The sequence below is a fragment of the Macrobrachium rosenbergii genome, chromosome 53, assembly GCF_040412425.1.
Source record: "Macrobrachium rosenbergii isolate ZJJX-2024 chromosome 53, ASM4041242v1, whole genome shotgun sequence".
NCBI lineage: Eukaryota > Metazoa > Arthropoda > Malacostraca > Decapoda > Palaemonidae > Macrobrachium > Macrobrachium rosenbergii.
Genome location: NC_089793.1, coordinates 30,317,824 through 30,340,323, shown reverse-complemented (window position 1 = coordinate 30,340,323; position 22,500 = coordinate 30,317,824). Strand labels below are relative to the sequence as shown.

General features: G+C 35.8%; 1 pseudogene; it reads right to left on the bottom strand.

Moving 5' to 3' along the window:
* Window positions 1-22,500, bottom strand: part of LOC136834384 (forkhead box protein F1-like) — a 154,121-nt pseudogene that overhangs the window by 53,193 nt on the left and 78,428 nt on the right.

The following is a 22,500-nucleotide window of genomic DNA, read 5'->3' as shown; positions in this document are numbered from 1 at the left end:
AACTTAACCAAGCATCTATTTAGTGCCGTCGGTGCACCCCATGCTGTGCGTTGTAGGCATTACTTGAGGCTCTTTGCAGCGTCCCTTCGACCCCTAGCTTCAAACCCCTTTCATTCCTTTTACTGTACCTCCGTTCATAATCTCTTACATTCCACCCTCTCTAAAATTATTATTTCATAGTGCAACTGCGAGGTTTTCCTCCTGTTACACCTTTCAAACCTTTTTGCTGTCAGTTTCCGTTTCAGCGCTGAATGACCTCGCAGGTCCCAGCGCTTGGCCTTTGGCCTAAATTCTATATTCTGTTCTATTCTTTTCTCAGGAGTTACCCTTGATTGCGACAGAGGAAGAGTAGACTGTAGGTGGGAGAACCTAGTTATGGCTGTGTTGTAATACAAGTCTGTCAGACTCGGTACGTGAGTTTTTCAGATGAGGAAATGTCAACGCAGGGTTGTGTTGTTACTATTAGAGGAGGAGTGATGCCGATGACCTAAAAACTTTATCTTTATGGATAAACAGTAACTACTTTTATCATTGTCATTATTAGCGTTCCTGACAAATGTTAGGTTTTGGCTATAATTCCGTAGCCGCGTGCATGTTTTATACGTGTGTAAAATGCTACAGCAAACAGAATATGACTTTAAGAGCTTTCCTTGTGCATGATATTATTTCAAGGATCTTTGCAATTAAAAAAATATTGGTTACTTAACTTATAGTTAAAGAACACGTAATCGTAGACATTTACATTAAGAAAATATTTGTTGCTTATCTTTTAATTAAAGAACTCGTACTCGTAGACATTGACATTATACACTCATATCAGAGGTTTGGTGTCTTCGCAGTCAAACATATCGTCGGCAGCAATACTTAGTACCATAGTATCAACTCAGTTTTTATTTATTTTTTTAGCTAGAGTTATTGTATAGTACCATTCTCAGTTCCGTATATCATTGCTTGTAAACTATTATTTTATTGTATGCCGTTTATTGTTCTTTTGCCTTTCCAGACTATTGATTTCACGCGTGTCTTTTGTTCTTCAACATTTTGGCATTGATTACTTCTCATATAAATTTTAGCACAGTATTCGTGGATGAATGTACGAATATAATTTGCAATTAGCGCTGAAGCCAGGCACTAGTGTCAAGAAAGTAGTCCAGTGTCGAAATTAAAAGAAGTCAAGAAATGGGTTGGGCGTTGATGTGTTTCCATTTGCACTGTTTATTTTATTCTGTTTTCTTCGCATATAGCACTTAATTTGCCCTTTTTCGTGTATGTGTTTGACGGAATTTATATTAGACACACACATATATATTTTTTTTCTTGGTTTGGTGGGCGTTACTAATTAATCACTGTTTTTATTATACGACTCTTTTTCTTTTCTGTGTATTTTCATGTATTGTTTTCCGGCTGAGCATTTTATGAACTACCTGTTTAATTATTTATACTTTTATTTGTTTACTTACATATTTATTTATTTTTATATATTCAATTATTGTTACGTATTTATTTATTATATATTCATATACAACTTATGACCTTGCTTTCCCTTTCCCTTCTTTTTTACCATTTGCTAATTGCCATATTTTTCATCATGTCCCTTTGGGTTGCATGGATGGTCGTTTTTTTACCTTAAAATTACAGTGTTCTTCGCCCTCCACCGTTATAATTATATGCGCTTCACGCCATCTGTAAGATAACTCATTTATATATAACAGCATAGGAGTTTTTACCTTTTCTGCTTTCGGTTTTACTACCTTTTTGAAGCTTTAAGGCTTGAGTGAGTTACTCCTTTTCTTGCCTTTCATTTTGTATTGATTTTTTTTTGTTTACAGGTGATTATTTCCTACCCTCTTGTTTTTTACTGTGTTTATTTATTCTGTGTTTTTTTGCTTTGGCCCTTTGAATCTTTTCAACTGTGTTACTGTTCCTGTTATATAATTTCTTACATTTTTTAACTCAAGTTCTCTAGTTAATTATGTTTAATTTATTGTTTCGGTCTTATTTTATTATTTTTGGTCGGACATAGAGGGTATATTTATAAGAAGATTCTCCTTTGCTTTGTTCAGAGTGAGTAATGTACAGAGAGAACCTCTCTCTGTACATTACTCAGTAATTTCTTTAAATCAAGTCAGTATTAAATGACAGATGATTATGAGGCTAATGTTAAGTACTTATCTAAAAAATATGGAGAACTCATTCTATATTTTCGATGCTACAAATTTGGCAGATAATTAGATGTACTTAATAATTAATGTAGCAATGTAACAAGAGTTGTAGTAGTAATAGTCTGGGTAGTATTGAAATGGCGATTTAGCAACAGACGTTATTTATAGTAATAGAAAATAAGTGGCAAGTACTGCTGTCATACGAGAAATGGGACCATTGAAAGATAATACTGCTTTATGTAACTGCAAGGAGAAAAAAATGATTTATGGGTTGTTAGGGAAACGCGAGAGAAATAATCTCAGAAATATCCCGAGCATCTCGAAGTTAATCGTTACCCGTTCCAACAAATCTTGTTTAATGTAAATTTCGAGTTTTAACGTCCAGCGTCCGAATACATGTAATCGTAAACGCCTCCTGATACGAATGAGCTGTTTTAGTGTTGTGACTCGGACGAGAGAGAGAGAGAGAGAGAGAGAGAGAGAGAGAGAGAGAGAGAGAGAGGTCTATTTTCGAGCCGCGTACCACTACAATGTTTCAGGCGGTATCCAATCCCCCGGGAGAGATTTAGCAACCTAATCAAGATTAAGAGATTAAGACGCCACTTCCCCCTCCTTTCCTAATCTCAAGTAGCCGGAACCGACCAATGGGAGGGCGCCTCTGGCAATCCCCCCGCCAATCAGGTGAGAGATCGCGGCTTCAACGTGTCAAGAATTAACGTTTCTCTGGTTTTAAACATTTTGTCTTCGTTTCTCTCTCTTTTTTTCTTTTTTCTTTAATTCAGCATCACTGGCGTGTGCGCGAGGCCGATTGTTTTTGTTTTCATTTTTATAGATTTTTGGACGTTACGTTTAATCCGGTGTAAATCGTATATCAGGGACTGGGCTCCCCGGAGTTGAAAAAAGCAGATTCAGATAAAATCTATATATCAACCAGATGCGGCCGATGATTTTTGCACCTGAAGCTAACTGAAAGTGGAGTGTGTGTGTGTGTCTGTGCGTGTGTGTGTAAAATGGGACGGTTTAGCAAGGGCTTAAAGATAAGATGACCCAGAGAAAAGAGGCTTTTACAAGAGGGATACAAACCACGGAGCTTGTTGTATATACAAGGCCCTTGATGGAGACACAGCTCGCGTAACAAACAAAGGTTTGTTTGAAAGTGCCTGGACATCACTTTGACTTTCTTAGATGGCTTGTAGATGGAGGTATTTGATATCGCTCGCCGTTTGTGCCGTTGGTATGTTCAGGGCACGGGATCTAGAGTGGGGAGAATGGGGGTTGGAAGGTGGAGGGGGGTTGTGAAGGAAGGGAGGTTGGCTTTTTGTGTTCCATCTTGAATAGATTTCATCGAATTTTCACCAAGAGATAAAGCAGATGGGTATTTTGACTTCAAAGCAGCGCTGTCGAAATAGAAGTGCCAAAGTAGCACTTGATTCTACAAGGTATCACTTCATTGTAAATATACTAAATTTCTTTTAGTTTTTTCTTTTTTTTATTCAGTCTGAAGTTCATTGTACCATACTCGTAGAGGCTATACTTTATGTATGCATTAATGTATGTAAGTGAAAATCCTTTAAGGCAATCAATATCTATTTTTTATTTTGAAAATATATTACCTTCATTAAATGCACGCGTTTCCTTACTCTCAGCCTGTATATAGCTTACTAGTTAGTACTTCTCCTGTTAAGAACTTTGGCAGATATATTGCGGGCTTTCTCATAGTTCAACAAATAGTAAGTATATAAGAAAAAAATACAATTCATTAAGTTAGAAAATCTTTTCTATTTTTTACAAATTATTCCCCATAATAGACAAATAATTACTAATATAGATTTCTTTTCCCTATAGATTACATTAACATGTGCAAGATAATAGGGTGTTTTAAAATGAGAATATTAGCATTGCAACTTAAGCATTACTGAGTAATTGGATACAGTGTTCATAAATTTGTAGAATCTCAGCATTTCACTGTATATTACGATTCACACGATTGAAAGACTACGTAATATGTGCATACTCGTGAATGTGTGATCACGTATTTTATTTATTTATTTATTTATTTTTAGGCCTTGTTATGCGGGAAGTCTGGTAGAAGTTCAGTTCCATGAGGGAAAATTACATGCACAGCCAGTATGTTTGAATTGCATTGGGTGAAGGGGCCCTATAATTCATTTTACTCTCATGATATATATATATATATATATATATATATATATAACCTATATATATATATATATATATATATTATATATAACTATATATATATATATATATAATATATATATATATATATATATATATATATATATATATATATATATATATATATATATATATATATAATAATATTAATATGTATATATATAATACAGATATACACACACATACACAAGATGCAAATGGAGCAAGAGTGGAATGGGTTAGGGTAAAATTTCAAATTATTTATGGAGAAGACGGTTGAGGTTCTAAGGATAACAAATTAGAGGTTAAGAATGAAAAGGTGTCAGGAGTTGGTCTGATTACAAATAAGATACTGCATAGATGGCAACAGTGTGATTGAGCAGCTGACCAGCATATATAAGGTATCTCAGAAAGAGGGAAAGGTTCTAAAGGGATGGGTAAGAAGATAAGCGTTAAGTTGTGCAAAGGGAAAGATGAGAGATGTGAGTTTAATAATATTAGGACATAATGGTCTTGAATAATTTTGAGAATTTTATGGTAGGATTTTGACTGAGAAAGCCAAACCTGCAGCAGAATAATTGGGAAGAGCAGCTTGGGTCTAGCCAAGGAAGAGGGTATGTGGATCACGTGTTTGTTTCATAGTATTTGTGTGTGTGAAGCTTGAGAAAGACAAAAAAATAAATAAATAAAAATAAAAAAGCTGGACGTTGAGCTGTGATAAAGCTAATAGTTTTGTTATGTAGAGGATGTTGAAGACGATGGTGTGAAAGATAATAAGTTATGAGTAATCAGATACTATTAGGACGAAAACATATATGGATCTACAGTAGTGACTAAACTGAATCACAAGTAGATTTCAGAGGAGGATACGCCGTGTATTCACGGCTGTTGAATATAATTATAGGGTGATAGGGAGATTTACTGGCCAAGAAAAGAGGCTGTGAGTGAAAACCATATCATCATATGTAAACAAAATCGACTCAGCAATGAAAAGACATTTGCTTGCAGGCCAATACTTACCAGAAATACTTACCAGAAATCAGATAGAGATGCTAACTGGGGTCGACCTCAGGCTCCTGAATAAGGACGAATTTCTCTACTGATCTTCACAAACAGATGAAAAGAATAACAATTGAAAACTCATAGACTGAATACTTACGGAGAAGCAGAGAAGAATGACCTTGGCGGTATTCCCAGGTAGGTCTCTGGGTAAGTGTAGGCGTGTCTGTACAAGTTCGGTCTTTTCATTCTCCGACGTCTTTTGTAGTTCCCGTGTTCGAACATGTCCTCGTGCTGGGGATCTGGAGAGAGTGCGAAATGTGACATAAATTATGTGAAGCCCTCTTGACTCTATTCGTATATATAATTCTATTGCAGTCATGGGATAATAAATTCAAAGCTGATTTTGCTGTGTTATAATTAGCATTCATGGATGAATGTTAAACCCAAATGTAGCATTATCAGCTCTGCTTGCTTGAACATTTCCTCACCAAACAAATTCTCAATTTGTCATGAGTATTATTAAGCCGATTCCCTCTGAACTTATTAAATCTATTCCGTTAGTGGCAAAATAATGTAAAGAAAAATACTACCACGTGATTTCCAATGTTGTATTTAAAAGAAAGTAGCGGATTTAATATAGGAAAACACGAACAGCTTAACATTTGAATACAACATGAAAAAAAGATTCTATGTATCCGTTAAACACTTGAGAATATTAACTCTAAATAAAATGACGGGCCAAATGATGGCCGAAATGAGACTCCTCTCGAAATAAACATGAAACTATGAAGGCGAGAGGGATTATTACCGCATGAGACACCTCAAGAAATAATGAAAGATTGAAGGAACGAGATTTGATTACCTTATTGGCAAATAAATGACACTCACCTAACGTCCAATAGTTGCCCTTGCCGCCGCCTCCCCCTCCCTCCCGGGGGATCTTGACGAAGCACTCGTTGAGACTGAGGTTGTGCCTGATGGAGTTCTTCCAGCCTTGCTTTTCTTTGGCGTTCTGCTGCTGGTAAAACGGGAACTTGGTCGCGATCCAGTGGTATATTTCGCTCAGCTGGTGGAGGAGGACATCATACAGCTGTTAGAGATGAGCTACTGTGGTTCAGAACTGGCAGTTCAAATTAAACAGCGATTCACTATTGGCGTCCAGACCGAAGCTAAGAACTGTCAGTGTTTTTGAGTAGAGGCAGGTGACGCCCTACGCCTCCTTGAACACTGCTATTCACGATTGCGGTCAAGGACAGCGTGGGTGTTTTTTTTCTTATTTGCTTGCGTTTTTAGTGCTGCGTGCGTGCGTCCGATCAGTTTTGTGTTGTCAGTGTTTGTGTGTTTCATGTTATCGTTCGTTTTAAAAACGTTGAAAAGAATGATGGGAAAACAGTTTTATTAGGATTTAGATTATATTTTTGGCGGTCGAGAATTTTGGGGGCGACCCGTTGCATCCCAGCTTCAGTGATGTAAGTTGATTTTGAGTTAATTAATTTTGGGGGCGACCCGTTGCATCCCAGCTTCAGTGATGTAAGCTGATCTTGAGTTAATTATTATTTAGTGCACTGGCCGAGTTTTATTTTATATTATGTGTGACTAATTTCCCAAAACCTCTCGGAGTTACTTTTTTTTTTATTGCTTGCAAATTCTCCTAGCAGTGACACGACCAGACGTATTACCTGTGTGTGTGTGTGTGTGTGTGTGTGTGTGCGCGTGTGCGCGCCCTTTCATGTGTGAGAGAGAAGTGAAAGAGTGGTCAAGCATCCCCCTTATTCTTGAAGTTTATTGTGATATCCGGTATACCATTTACAAATCGAAAGTGTGCAGATGCTTTGAGAAAGTTTAGAGTATGCTGAAGTAAATAATGTGTTTGTTATATGCGCAGAGGATTTAGACCATTCGCATATCGAAACATTGCTGGAAGAACGTAATCAGCTTTAAATAACTTTCACTGGCTTAAGCTGTTATTGCATTTATACGTAAGCTTATATGCTAAAGTTGTTTCATTTTTACGCAGTCGAGTTTTGTCACTATTTAAAGCAGGCTGTCTGATAATGTCTGGGCAATAATAATTGAATCTTACTAAGTATGTAGTTGGAGTGATAATCATCAATAATAATAATTATATGCTTCACTTTATAAAAATTAATGAAAAATAATTGATTTTTTACGTAGATATTTTGTTTCAAAAAATGTTTTTGTTTCAAAAAATGTTTTAGCGTAAGTAGGACAGATGAATGCTTCGTGTTCTTTTGTAATAGATGACAGTGGCTTATTTACAAAGTAGGAATTATTATTATTATTATTATTATTATTATTATTATTATTATTATTATTATTATTATAACTTTACTACTGATGACAAGTTGGTATATGCACGCTTTTCGTGTATATGTATACGTAATATTTTTCGACTTATAGCGAGCTTAGCTTTTAATATTATTATTGCTTACTGTCAGTATGTATAGGCCTATTTGTTTATTTGTATTACAGACAAGATGTTTTATTTCATTCAAGGAATTATAGCCAGGTGTAATGTGATGAGACGAAATCTTTGACCAACCTTTGAGATTGACTGCTTTGTTGGACTGGAATACAGTGATTACTGTGGATTCTGTTCAATATAGTTTTAAGATTCTCGTAATGTAGTGCTTTCTGCTGTGTAAACGCGTGATTTACTTGCTGTTATTGATGTCATGGTGAATATGTCATGCATTTTTCATGAAATATATGATATTAAATCATAAATTTGAACGTGCTTTTTTAATTAAGTTGGGTGATTCAATCTTGAGGACTTCAAAAAATTCATTTTACTACAGATATTAAGGCATGTGTCTCGTTGATATTTGTTATCAGAATCTCTCTCTCTCTCTCTCTCTCTCTCTCTCTCTCTCTCTCTCTCTCTCTCTCTCTCTCTCTCTCATACCGAGACACAATCCAAACGTAAACAAATGCTGATTATTGTAGAGAATTTGTACCATTATTATTATTATTGTTAATGATAATACAATTATTATTATTATTATTATTATTATTATTACTATTATTAATATTATTATTATTGATCTCACACACCATAGAGGGTGGGCTCTTTTCTGTTCCACCTACCGGGATAAGTATCTTTTAAAAGTCACTTGCGCCTTTCATCGGTCACTTGACGTTCACTTAAATACTCCACTTCGAACTCTCGCCTTATCAAACTGTTTATTGTTTACACACTCGCCGATTTTTTCTACCGTGTTGAGTTTCACGAGGAGCTCTCTCTCTCTCTCTCTCTCTCTCTCTCTCTCTCTCTCTCTCTCTCTCTCTCTCTCTCTCTCGATCGTTCCTGATCGTCAGCTGTGCAAGTTGTCATTCTTTGAAATCCGCTAGGTGGAACCTCTCTCTCTCTCTCTCTCTCTCTCTCTCTCTCTCTCTCTCTCTCTCTCTCTCTCTCTCTCTCTCTCTCTCTCGTCAGGGTTAGCCATATAAGCTCATTATTTAAACCGTGTAGAATCTCTCTCTCTCTCTCTCTCTCTCTCTCTCTCTCTCTCTCTCTCTCTCTCTCTCTCTCTCTCTCTCTCTCTCTTCTCTCTCGTCAGTCATATAGGCTCTCATTTTTGAAACCCCCCAGGTAGAATCCACCTTGTAAATCTCTCTCTCTCTCTCTCTCTCTCTCTCTCTCTCTCTCTCTCTCTCTCTCTCTCTCTGTCTTGAGTGTCAATTATATTGGTTCTAGTTTTTTTAATTCTTCAGGTAGAATCCGTCAGGTGATTCTCTCTCTCTCTCTCTCTTTTATCATCATCATCATCATCATCAAAATATTAAACTGGACTTTACCTGAAGCTTTCTGTCGGGACTCTCCTTTATCGCCATGGCAATGAGAGCTACGTAGGAGTAGGGAGGCTTCTTATTCGGGTCAATATCGTTAATTTCTTTGCTGTTCTCATCCTGTAGATTAAACAACCGTAAATGAAATGCTGTGAAGATAAAGGATTTTATACAGACAGATGCATACACTTATATATATATACATATATACACACACACACACACACACACATATATATATATAGATAGATAGATAGATAGATAGATAGATAGATATAAGCGAATACCACAGGAAAATGATAGAGAGAAGTTCAGTACCAGCGCTTTCACGTGTTGTTTATTCACGCATCGTGAATAAACAACACGTAACTTTTACAATGAGAACTTCTGCCTGTCATTTACTGCTAATATTCACTTATATAATAAAGTCACATTCATCTACTGTAATTTTTAAGCACACACATATATATATAATACATGTATAATATATATATATATATATATATATATATATATATATATATATATATATATATGTATATATATGTACTGTATATAGTATATGTATGCAAATATTACTGAAGATAAAGATATCTATCTATCTACCTATTTATGGGTATTAAATTTTAGGCTGAAAAATTTCATTAAAAGATATGAGAAGTTTTCTTTGAAATAAAACAATTATGCCAGAGCACTAACGTTAATAAGGATACTAATATCTTATATATTTTTATGAAAGTGTTTTGTAATTGCATTTTAAATTTCGTAGTTAAATAATGGAATCGTAGAAAATAATTTTAGGTGTTGATTATATAGAGTACTTTTACCTTCTTGTTCCCGTTCCCCGAACACGTCCTCTCCTGCCCCTCGGGCACGGAGGTCGTCGTCGTCGTCGTCTCCAGCGGCTGCGCCTTCTCGTGAGTGGTCGTTGAATCGACCGGCTCGATCGCCTTCGTCGTCGCCTCGTACGACCTGTCGTACGACGACGCAGTCATCGTCTCCAGCGTCTTGTACGTCTTCTCGCAGCCCTTGTCGTAGAGTTTGTCGTAGCCCTTGTCGTAAGGTTTGTCGTAAGGTTTCTCGTAGGAGTTGTCATCGATGTGGGTATCTATATGCGGCGGCGGCTGGGGCGGCGCGGGCGGCGGCTTCGTCGAGTAGAGCATCTCCGGATACGATTTGATCTTGTGGTGGCTGTCGTAGGGCGACGACGCGGCCGTCGGCGTGGTGTCCATCGCGTGGTCCATGATGGCCTTGTCGATGTACAGCTTGTCGTAGGCCTTGGTAGTGTCGTAGAGTTTGTTGTCGTACATCTTCGGAGAGTCGAATCCCGGCTGGGCGCTGGTGGAGTCGATGTGGTCGTAGAGGGATTTGCTCTGGACGTGTTGGTCGGCTTCGATCGGGGGCAGCACCGGCGGTCTCCCGTACGACTCCGATCTGCCAGGGAGTGGGGGCAGTTAGGTTGCGGGTGGTGGTGGTGGTAGTGGGCGGGAAGAGGGCCAGAGGGGGTGGGGTGTTATGGGGGTGGTTGTGGTGAGGAGGGAGGGGTGAAAAAGGTTTAGTTTAGATTCTTGCATGTATACATTTTGAAGAGGAATATAGAATCTCTCTCTCTCTCTCTCTCTCTCTCTCTCTCTCTCTCTCTCTCTCTCTCTCTCTCTCTCTCTCTCTCTCTCTCTCTCTCATCAGAAGTCTAATGGCTGACATAACAATAATAGTTAAGTCACGTTTTAAAACCTATCATAGTATTGTTATTTTTGAGGGTGAAATAAACAAGAATTTCAGTTCTGTTGGAGTGGCAAAAACATGTTAACGTACTTCCCTCTTATACAGAAAGTTAGTGTTTCAAGTGATATATAAGTACATAGATATGAATTGTGGTAAAACCCGTCCTTTTCTTCACCGATGGAGTGTTTATGAAATTAATAGCTGGAACAACAACAACAACAATAATAATAATAATAATAATAATAATAATAATAATAATAATAATAATAAATCACGTGTTTTTAATATTAAGCCACAATTTCATTTTAAGTCACAAATACCTCACAACTTCTCGATATCGGAACTGATTTAATACACTTGCTTCTGTAAGCCATGAATCCAGACAGGGAATATATGAAGAAACTCGTTCCTTTGCAGGTGGGATTCGAGTGAGTTTGCCTTAGATAACTTCGAGGTATAGTGAGTTCGGATAACACCTGGGAAAGTGAGTTTTTCTTTATATATATATTTTGAGATCGGAGCCAATACTCGCAGAAGTGTGTTTATTCAAGGTAGTTAATCAGTCAAGCAGTTGAGGTACTTTTGGTTAATATTGGAATTGTTATGTAATGTTTATTATTATTATTATTATGCTTTGGATACGTTCATAAAGTAAATAATGTAATAGCCAAGAAAAATGGTTCAGGGCGACATGTATGCTTATTTTATTTCATGGAAATTGTATATATAATTATATATATATTTATTTATAATATATGAATATATATATATATATATATATATATATATATATATATATATATATATATATATATATATATATATATTGTTAATAGCCTTACCTGTAGTGATGATGGGTATTTGTCAGAGGTGTGGTGGTAGGGTAGTGGTAGGCATCCTCCTCTCGCTTGATGACGTCACTGAGATCGCTGCTGCCATAATCTGTTGAGGGAAGTAAGTTACACGGTAAATAACATGGGTTTAGTTACATATATACTGCAATATAGGTTCACTCTGACGTGCGCGCGCACAGGCACACACACACACACGCATGCATGCACATACATACAAATATATAATCTCAGAACCTTTATATGTGCACAAACGTGTATATATACATATGTCTACAGATATATATATATATATATATATATATATATATATATATATATATATATATATATATATATATATATATATATATATATATATTATGATTGCCGGTCTCGCGGACACGAAACGGGTTCGTGTCCCGCGACCATAATCACAGTCTTCAATTTCTTGCGTCTGGATGTACGGCTTCGTAGTTACAAGCATCCAAAAAGCGCAGAAGAATTCGAGAAGTTAAGAGGGCAGTGTGGCTATTAGGATTACATATGTGTCTGGTAAAAGTGATCAGTAGATTCTGCATATATATATATATATAATATATTATATACAATATATATATATATATTATATATGTATATATATATATATATACAATCCAAACAACATTTTATACATATACACATTATATGTATATACAATATTTATGTGTATGCGCGTGTATGCATATCATATATATATATATATATATATATATATATATATATATATATATATATATATATATATATATATATATATATATATATATACACTGTATATATCACACACACGCGCACACACACACACACACAAACAATCTCAGAACCATAAGCGAAATGTAACTGCCTCGATCATCTCATGAGGCCTTGGCCATTTTAAATCTTTTGTTTTTCGCCCCTCGAGTGATGGTTAGGGCGGAAACGATCTATCCTCGTGTCGCTATGCCAGATAAATAAACAGTGAGACAGCGGTTAAATAGGGTCAGAGTAACGTTTTCTGTACTGATTTTCCTTTTGTGTTACTGCCTTAGTATATAGTGTTTGTTCATGCATGCATATGTAACAAGCTTCCGTAGGGGAGTAGTGCCATCAGTAAACCTCACGCGGTGCACTGTAGGCATTACTTAAGATTCTTTGCGGCGTCCCTTCGGCCCCTAGCTGCAGCCCCTTTCATTCCTTTTACCGTACCTCCATTCATTCTTTCTTCCATCTTGCTATCCACCGTCTCCTTGCAATTGTTTCATAGTGCAACTGCGAAGTTTTCCTCCTGTTACACCTTTCAAACCTTTCTGCTGTCGATCTCCCATTCAGCGCTGAATGACCTCATAGGTCCCAGCGCTAGGCCTTTGGCCTAAATTCTATATTACATTACATGTTACATATGTAACAAGCTTATTCTTTTAAGAAGTATGGCTTAGTGCATGCTTTGATTGCTTTTCTTATTTTTTGTCGTTTTGTAAATAGTTTCCATTGACTATTTTTATTACTTACAAAAATAAAAAAAAAATAAAATAAAAATAAAAAAATCTTGAAATGTATAAAACAAAACCTTTCTGCTAACGCTCGGTATTTTTCAAAATTCGATGATGCTCTCATGGGCAATTGATAATTGAAGTTGAAGGACAAATTGTTTTCGTCAAAGGAATATTAACCTCAAAAGTTGACGCAGCAGTAAGTAAGGTTCTTTGATAAAAAAAAAAAAAATTCATCCTGCGAAGAAAGGAAAAGATAGTCTGTCTATATGCTTTGTTCCGAATACAGAATACGTATTTGTTAAATCGCAGATAGTGAAATTATAGTGTCAGTACTCCAGCTAGAGTTAATGTACGGCAATTTTTCATTTCAGATGTTAGTATACTAACTTGTCCATTTCCAAGTTTAGTTGTGCTTTGTATTGAGGGATGGCTTATCTATCATTCTCTTCTTCTAGACTTGTATTTTCCTTTTTTTATGGGAGTAGGGCCAGAAAGCATATTATGTTGTACAGCAGAACATCTTAATTATGATAACGCTATACTGTGCCATGGAATATAAGAACGTGAATGACGTTAAATGTTTTTATCGTAGTGTCGTAGATGGCGTTGATTTTGGGAACACTTACAAAGCCTGATATATATCTTCTTTTAGTGAAGTATAAATATGAATTCCTAAAATCAGGGAATTTCTTGCTTTGTTGAATTATCATACGGTGTTTTCATCTTCAGGGCTTAAAATATTGCTTTTTTTCTTGTCTAATATATATATATATATATATATATATATATATATATATATATATATATATATATATATATATATATATATATATATATATATATATATATATATACTTATATATATATGTGTGTGTGTGTATACATATCATAAAAGGCAAGAAAAAATCACATTTTGATTCTAATCTTTTGCAGATGAACACACCATATGATAATTTAAAGCAAATCAAAAAATTCCGTCTCTTGAGAAAAATATCTATACTTTACTACAACGAAATATACGTACAGTATATCAGGCTCTGTAAGTGTTGCCAAAATTAACGTCATCCACAATACTACGAAAAAAAAACATTTTAACGTCATTTGCTTACTTAGATTCCAAGGCCCATTATATCATAATTAAGATGCTCTGTTGTATTTGTACAACATATTTTGCTTTCTGGCGCTAATCCCATAAAGAAATGAATATACAAGCCTAAAGGGAGAAAATGACAGAAAACTCAGCCCTAAATACAAAGCACCACTAGACTTTGAAATACACAAGTTATAAGACAAATATCTGAAATAAAAAATTGCCGTACATTAAGTCTAAATTCTGTATTAACAATATCTATAACATTATTATATATATACAATATATATATATATATATATATATATATATATATATATATATATATATATATATATATATTTATATATATATATATATATATATATATATATATATATTATATATATATATATATATATAAATTTTATATATATGTAATGTATTTTTTATTCTTTGTTTTTATTCACAGATTTCATGACAGTATATAGTCTAGTTATAATGCAGCATGACTCCCTTGCAGAGGAGCGAGGGGTAACGATGTAGGCACGTTCTGTTGAAACCCATTCTGGATTTGTTGACTGTTGCAATGAGTAATGTATCTGGTAGTTTATTGACTAAGGGGGCTGCAGCTAGGATGGATGACGTGGAGTCGGATGTATGGCTAACACATTATCAATATATACATATACATATACGTGTATATATATATATATATATATATATATATATATATATATATATATATATATATATATATATATATAATCAAAGAAAATACAAACGTCGCTAATATCAATTACAAGCTCTACCTGAAATAATATATTTTCGTATATATGTTACCAGGAATTTTAGTTGATAATAAGTCCACCGTCCCGTGAGGTCGAACCAGCGACAGACGAGAATCAGGACTACAGGGACGCACCTAACACAGTCGGCCACAAGAGAGGTATAAAAGTGAATATCATCTCCCATCAACTCACCCGTCGAACTCAGGTGTTTTGCGTTTGGAGACGATATCCACCCCACCTCTGCCATGTTGACCGTGTAGTACGTTTGTCACTAATAGCCATATTATGACTATTTATCACATCACCGTGATTCATATACAATCAAAGCTACAAACGTCCTTTAATATCAATTCGCTCTACCTCGGAAATAATATATTTTCATATATGTTGCGAAGGGGGGATTTTTAGTTGATAATAAGTCCACCGTCGTGGGGTCAACCAGCGACGGACTAGGAATCAGGACTACAGGGACGCACACGCAGTCGGCCACAAGAGGGTATAAGTGAATATCATCTCCCATCAACTCACCCGTCCGAACTCAGGTGATTTCGTTTGGAGACGATATCCCACCCACCTCTGCCATGTTGACCATGTAGTGCGTTTTATCGCATAGCCATATTATGACTATTTATCACATCGCTGTGATTCATATACAATCAATCAGCTACAAACGTCTTTAATATCAATTCGCTCTACCTCAGAAATAATATATTTTCATATATGTTGCCGAGGAATTTTTAGTTGATAATAAGTCCACCGTCCCGTGGGGTCAGACCAGCGACGGACGAGGAATCAGGACTACAGGGACTTAACAGTCTGCCACAAGAGAGGTATAAGTGAATATCATCTCCCATCAACTCACCCGTCGAACTCAAGGTGTTTTGCATTTTAGAGACGATATCCACCACCTCTGCCATGTTGACCGTGTAGTCGCGTTTGTCATAATAACCATATATATGACTATTTATCCCATCACCGTGATTCATATACAATCGAAACTACAAGCGTCCTTTTGTATCCAATTCGCTCTACCTCGGAATAATATATTTTCATATATGTTACCGAGGAATTTTTAGTTGATAATAAGTCCACCGTCCCGTGAGGTCAGACCAGCGACGGACGAGGAATCAGGACTACGAGGGACGCACTAACGCTAGTCGGCCACAAGAGGTATAAGTGAATATCATCTCCATCAACTCACCCGTCGAACTCAGGTGTTTTGCGTTTGGAGACGATATCCACCCACCTCTGCCATGTTGACTGTGTAAACATATGTGAAAATATATTATTTCCGAGGTAGGGAACTGGATATTAAAGGACGTTTGTAGCTTCTCTCTGATTGTATATGAATCATTTGTGATATGGCTATAGAATAAATGCACTACAGTCGGCAGAGGTGGTGGAATCAAACACAAAACACCTGAGTCTTCGACTAGTTGATGGGAGATGATATTCACTTATACCTCTGTGGCTGATCATGCTTAAATCCTGATTCTCATCCGTCGGGTCGAACTGTAACGATAGGACGTTTGTAGCTTTCTGATTGTATATGAATCACGGTGATGTGATAAAACGTCGACAATACGGTCAACATGGCAGAGGTGGGTGGATATCGTCTCCAAACGCCAAAACACCTGAGTTCGACGGGTGAGTTGATGGAGATGATATTCACTTATACCTCTCTTGTGGCCGACCTCTCTTCCACGCCGCGCGTTGGTGCGTCCCTGTAGTTCTGATTCCTCGTCCGTCGCTGGTTTCGACCCCACGGGACGGTGGACTTATTATCAACTAAAAATTCGTTTAACATATATGAAAATATCTTAATTGGATATTAAAGGACGTTTGTAGCTTTCTGATTGTATATGAATCACGGTGATGTGGTGATGTGACGGTAAAGGTGGGTGGATATCGTCTCCAAACGCAAAACACCTGAGTTCGGACGGGTGAGTTGATGGAGATGATATTCACTTATACCTCTCTTGTGGCCGAAAGTCCTGACGCTGGTTGGTTCGACGGACGGTGGACTTATTATCAACTAAAAATTCCCCTTCGGTAACATATATGAAAATATATTAGGTAGAGGTGGATATTAAAGGACGTTAAGTAGCTTTCTGATTGTATATGAATCACGGTGATGTGATAAATACGAAACGCACTACACGGTCTCTCAAAACGCCAAAACACCTGAGTTCGACGGGTGAGTTGATGGGAGATGATATTCACTTATACCTCTCTTGTGGCCGACTGCGTTAGTGCGTCCCTGTAGTCCTGATTCCTCGTCCGTCGCTGGTTCGACCCCACGGGACGGTGGACTTATTATCAACTAAAAAATTCCCCTTCGTAACATATATAAAAAATATATGAAGTGGATATTAAAGGGCGTTTGTAGCTTTCTGATTTATATGATTCACGGTGATGTGATAAACAGTCATAATAGCGCACTACACGGTCAACATGGCAGATATTCCAAACGCAAAACACCTGAGTTCGCGGGTGAGTTGATGGGAGATGATATTTGTGTGGCCGACTTTAGTGCGTTGTAGTCCTGATTCCTCGTGAATCGCTGGTTCGATGTAACATATGAAAATAGTTATTTCCGAGGTAGAGCGTAGTGGATATTAAAGGATGTTTGTAGCTTTCTGATTGTATATGAAACGCGGTGATGTGATAAATAGTCATAATACTCGTCGACAAACACTGGCAACATGGCAGAGGTGGGTGGATATCGTCTCCAAACGCAAAACACCTGAGTTCGACGGGTGAGTTGATGGGAGATGATATTCACTTATACCTCTCTTGTGGCCGACTGCATTAGTGCGTCCCTGTAGTCCTGATTCCTCGTCGCTGGTTCGACCCCATGGGACGGTGGACTTATTATCAACTAAAAATTCCCGGTAACATATATGAAAATATATTATTTCCGTGGTAGACGAATTGGATATTAAAGGATGTTTGTAGCTATTATTTCATGAATCAACAGCCGGCCCAACATAATATTATTTATGGTATTAAGACGTTCTTTGATAACATATGGCTGATGTGATAAATAGTCATAATATGGCTACGTGCGACAAATGCACTACGGTCAACATGGCAGAGGTGGGTGGATATCGCCTCCAAACGCAAAAACACCTGAGTTAGACAGGTGAGTTGATGGGAGATGATATTCACTGCCTCTCTCTGTGGCCGACTGCGTTAGTGCGTCCCTGTAGTCCTGATTCCTCGTCCGTCGCTGGTTTTCGACCCCACGGGACGGTGGACTTATTATCAACTAAAAAAATTCCCCTTCAGGTAACATATATATGAAATATATTATTTCCGAGGTAAGCAGGTGGATATTAAAGGACGTTTGTAGCTTTCTGGTTGTATGAATCACGGTGATGTGATAAATAGTCATAATATGGCTACGTGCGACAAACGCACTGCGGTCAACATGGCAGAGGTGGGTGGATATAGTCTACAAATGCAAAACACCTGAGTTCGACGGGTGAGTTGATGGGAGATGATATTCACTTATATACCTCTCTTGTGGCCGACTGCGTTAGTGCGTCCCTGTAGTCCCTGATTCCTCATCCGTCGCTGGTTCAACCCCGGGACGGTGGACTTATTATCAACTAAAAAATTCCCTTGGTAACATATGATGAAAATATATTATTTCCGAGGTAGAGAGCTGAATTGGATATTAAAGGACGTTTGTAGCTTTCTGATTGTATATGAATCACGGTGATGTGATAAAAAATAGTCATATATATATATATATATATATATATATATATATATATATATATATATATATATATATATATATATATATATATATATATATATATATATATATATATACATATACACACACACACACATATATATATAAATAAAGTGTGCTAAGTAAAGAACTAGTGTCGAAAGGCCTCGCAGCTTTCCAGTGTTTCCGTTTCCTTCGTGGATTTTATCTTTATTTATATATTCATCACGTTCCATATTTTCGTGATTCAGTTATACACATATATATATGAGAGAGATAAGTGACTTAGCAGATCAAAAGCCAACGAATGGAAGAAAATGGTTAATAAATGCAACAGGAAAAAAACTCAACACGAAACTTACTGTGCATATGCTCAGGCGTGGCTAAGTAATCGTCCTTCATTTTTCTGAAAGAACACAAAAGAAAAACACTTGAGAGAGTTGTTTTTATTGCATTACACATTAAAGGTTAAATACTAATACCTTTAAAATGTACCACCAAGATTCCACGCCTAGTATTTCAGATCAAGTAAATTAGTGCTTTATGTTCAGTATTTTTATAATGAATGTTGAACATAATTAACAATGGTTCTGTAAGTTGAGTAGAAAAGTAAATTTTGTTCGATCAGCAGAACATCTCACTTGATGGTTTTATGCGTTCAAAATATATACAGTATATATATATATATATATATATATATATATATATATATATATATATATATATATATAATAACATAAAACCATCGAGTGAGATGTTCTGCTGATCGAACAAAATCCACCACCTGTCTTTACAAAACATCGTCAGTTATGTTCAACGTTCTCAAGCGTTTGAGGAATGGCTGTAATCAATCATAAGTTAAGTAACCTTTGAAATTACTGATGTCAATATACATACATACATTATATATATATATATATATATATATATATATATATATATATGTATATATATATGTGTGTGTGTTTGTATAAATGTACATACATACATTATATATATGTGTGTCTAAACACACACATATATATATATATATACACATATAGACATACATATATACATATAAACAAATTATACATACATATATATATATATATATATATATATATATATATATATATATATATATATATATATATAGATATATATATATGTTTTGTATATGTTTATATGTATATATATTTATATCTCTAGGTATTTATGTATTGTGGTGTATGTATATTTATGTGTGGATGTATATATATGTATATATATGTAATGTATGTAAGGATATTGACATCAGTAATTTCAAAGTTACTTAACTTATGATTGGTTACATCTGTTCCTCTAAACGCTTCATGTCTGATAATTCTTTAGTAATAATGTTGTGTGTTTACTGCCTCATATACTAAGCTTACGTATTGAAACTTGTAAAATTTATTTTGCCAAGAGCTTTGAGTTTGCTTTTGTTAATAATCTTCCTTATTTTTAAAATTTAATGCTTTTATTCGAAGTCATTCTGAGGTTACGTCATAATTTGTAGACAGTTTACCATAATTTGTATGATGCAGATGTAACTGAAGAGAATTAGGCCCAGTTTGGGAAGGTATTTACTACTTACAGTTCTAAACGAATTTCACTGATGTTATCGTAAAGTGGTTTAAGCCTTGGTGTAATTTATTCATTTTCCTAGCCCAGTATGACCGTATACCGCTCAGTTGCCAGGATAATTTAATTTTATTTCTTTAAAGTTTTTAAAGTTTTTTAGCTTAATGGTTCATCTTTTTTAAAATAAACTATTGTTAAAAAAACAGAACTCACTCTAGATATGGCTGCCCCCCCCCAAAAAAAAGAAACGCACCTAATGATTTTCAAGAATATATTGGATTTGTACAGAATTTTATTATCCAATTCAATTCATCGAGCGGTACTGCAGTTTAGTTTAAGTTGATCTCATGTAACATTTTATTAATACCTGAAATATGCAAATTCCAGAAAAACACGTCTAAGATTTAAGAATTTTCCACACGCAGTGAAAAGAGACAAAAAGACAAGCTTTGAAATGATCCATTCCCATTGACCTCTAGGCATTACTAGTATTGTTGGAGCATTTTAGAATATCTTTTGTTTGTTGAAAAAACTGCGGCCGTATTGTTAGAGAAACTGCATAATTTGTAGAATATTTTTCCTTAGTTCTTAGAATCTGAACTGGCCAGCCCCGTGAGAGCTGTTAAGCAGCTCAGTGGTCTGGTTAAACTATTTTAATATAATAATAATAACAATAATAATAGAATCTAAACTGGAATTGTTTGATATTCTAAGTTCATGAAAGTTTTCTCAGTGTATCTAAAAGAAATATTCGCTCTAATTAGCGCTTGTAGTTTCAGCTCAGATACCATTACGTCTTATTCATGCCTGTCAACCGCTCGCCTAACGCCCCCCACCCCCTTCTCCATTAGTAACCTCCCACCCTCCCCTCCACCCTCGCTTGTCTAGTATAACCCCATAAGACAATATTACCCCAAGAGCAATATAATCTTGGTCTGAGATTAAGATTATCACTCGAGTGATTTATGCTGAAATTAAATCACCTTAAAAGAGGGAGGTACGCATTGGCAGAAGGATGATTTATCTGTCCCGAAATGACCAAGAGAATAAATAAACTCAGTCATATGGAGTAAATAAACTCACTGCTATTTGGTCAGAGTATCAAGTTACTCCGAGTCGCCCCGTTCACTCATGCAGCTGGAGGAGGAGGAGAGAGAGGGAGTGTGCTTAAGCTATTAGTAGTTAGTTCACTCCTCCTCCTTCCTATTAAACAAACATACACACACATATATATATATATATATATATATATATATATATATATATATATATATATATATATATATATATATATATATATAATACTGGGTTTATTTATTCTCTTGATCGTTTCAGGACAGGTATATATATATATATATATATATATATATATATATATATATATATATATATATATATATATATATAATGTACACATATATATACATACAAATATAAAACCAAACGCTATCCGACTATTCAAAAGAGAAGCAATTTTGATTTTATATAGTTTTATTTTTTCAGACCACAATATTGCCCAGACTCGCTTGAGGTCATGTCATGTTTGGTAGACGGTGCCTTTGGGGCGATTTTCGTTTTTTACGCGTCAAGTTTGTCAGCCGTTGGTTTTTAAAAGGCTCCGTCGAGGTGCTCTCTTGATTTGCATTGCTTATCCGCGAAGAACAGAACATGGCATATGGGAGGAGAGTTTTATAGTTTGCTGAGTTTTACCTCATTTTCCAGTGTTTTATTTTTTCCATAACTGAGGTACTGTAAATTGAACATAGACTCCGCGCGTAGCTTGTGTTTTGTGCGTATTTATATTCAGCAAACACTAACAGGTTCCGTCGTTAAGGCTCTTCTCGAAGGCTTCACCTCGAAGATTCGATTTTCGATATTCCTAATGACTCGGTATTTGGTGTAGTTTGCTCATCTTGCGAGCGATATATAGCAGGCTACCGTTACAATCAGTGTTAATTGCACAAACCTTTACCGTTATATTCTATGTATGCGATCACGTTTTATTGGCTTAGTTTGGCTCTAGTGACATGTGCTATCCAGACAAAGCACGTGTTAATATATGTATATACAGTATATGTGTGTGTATATAT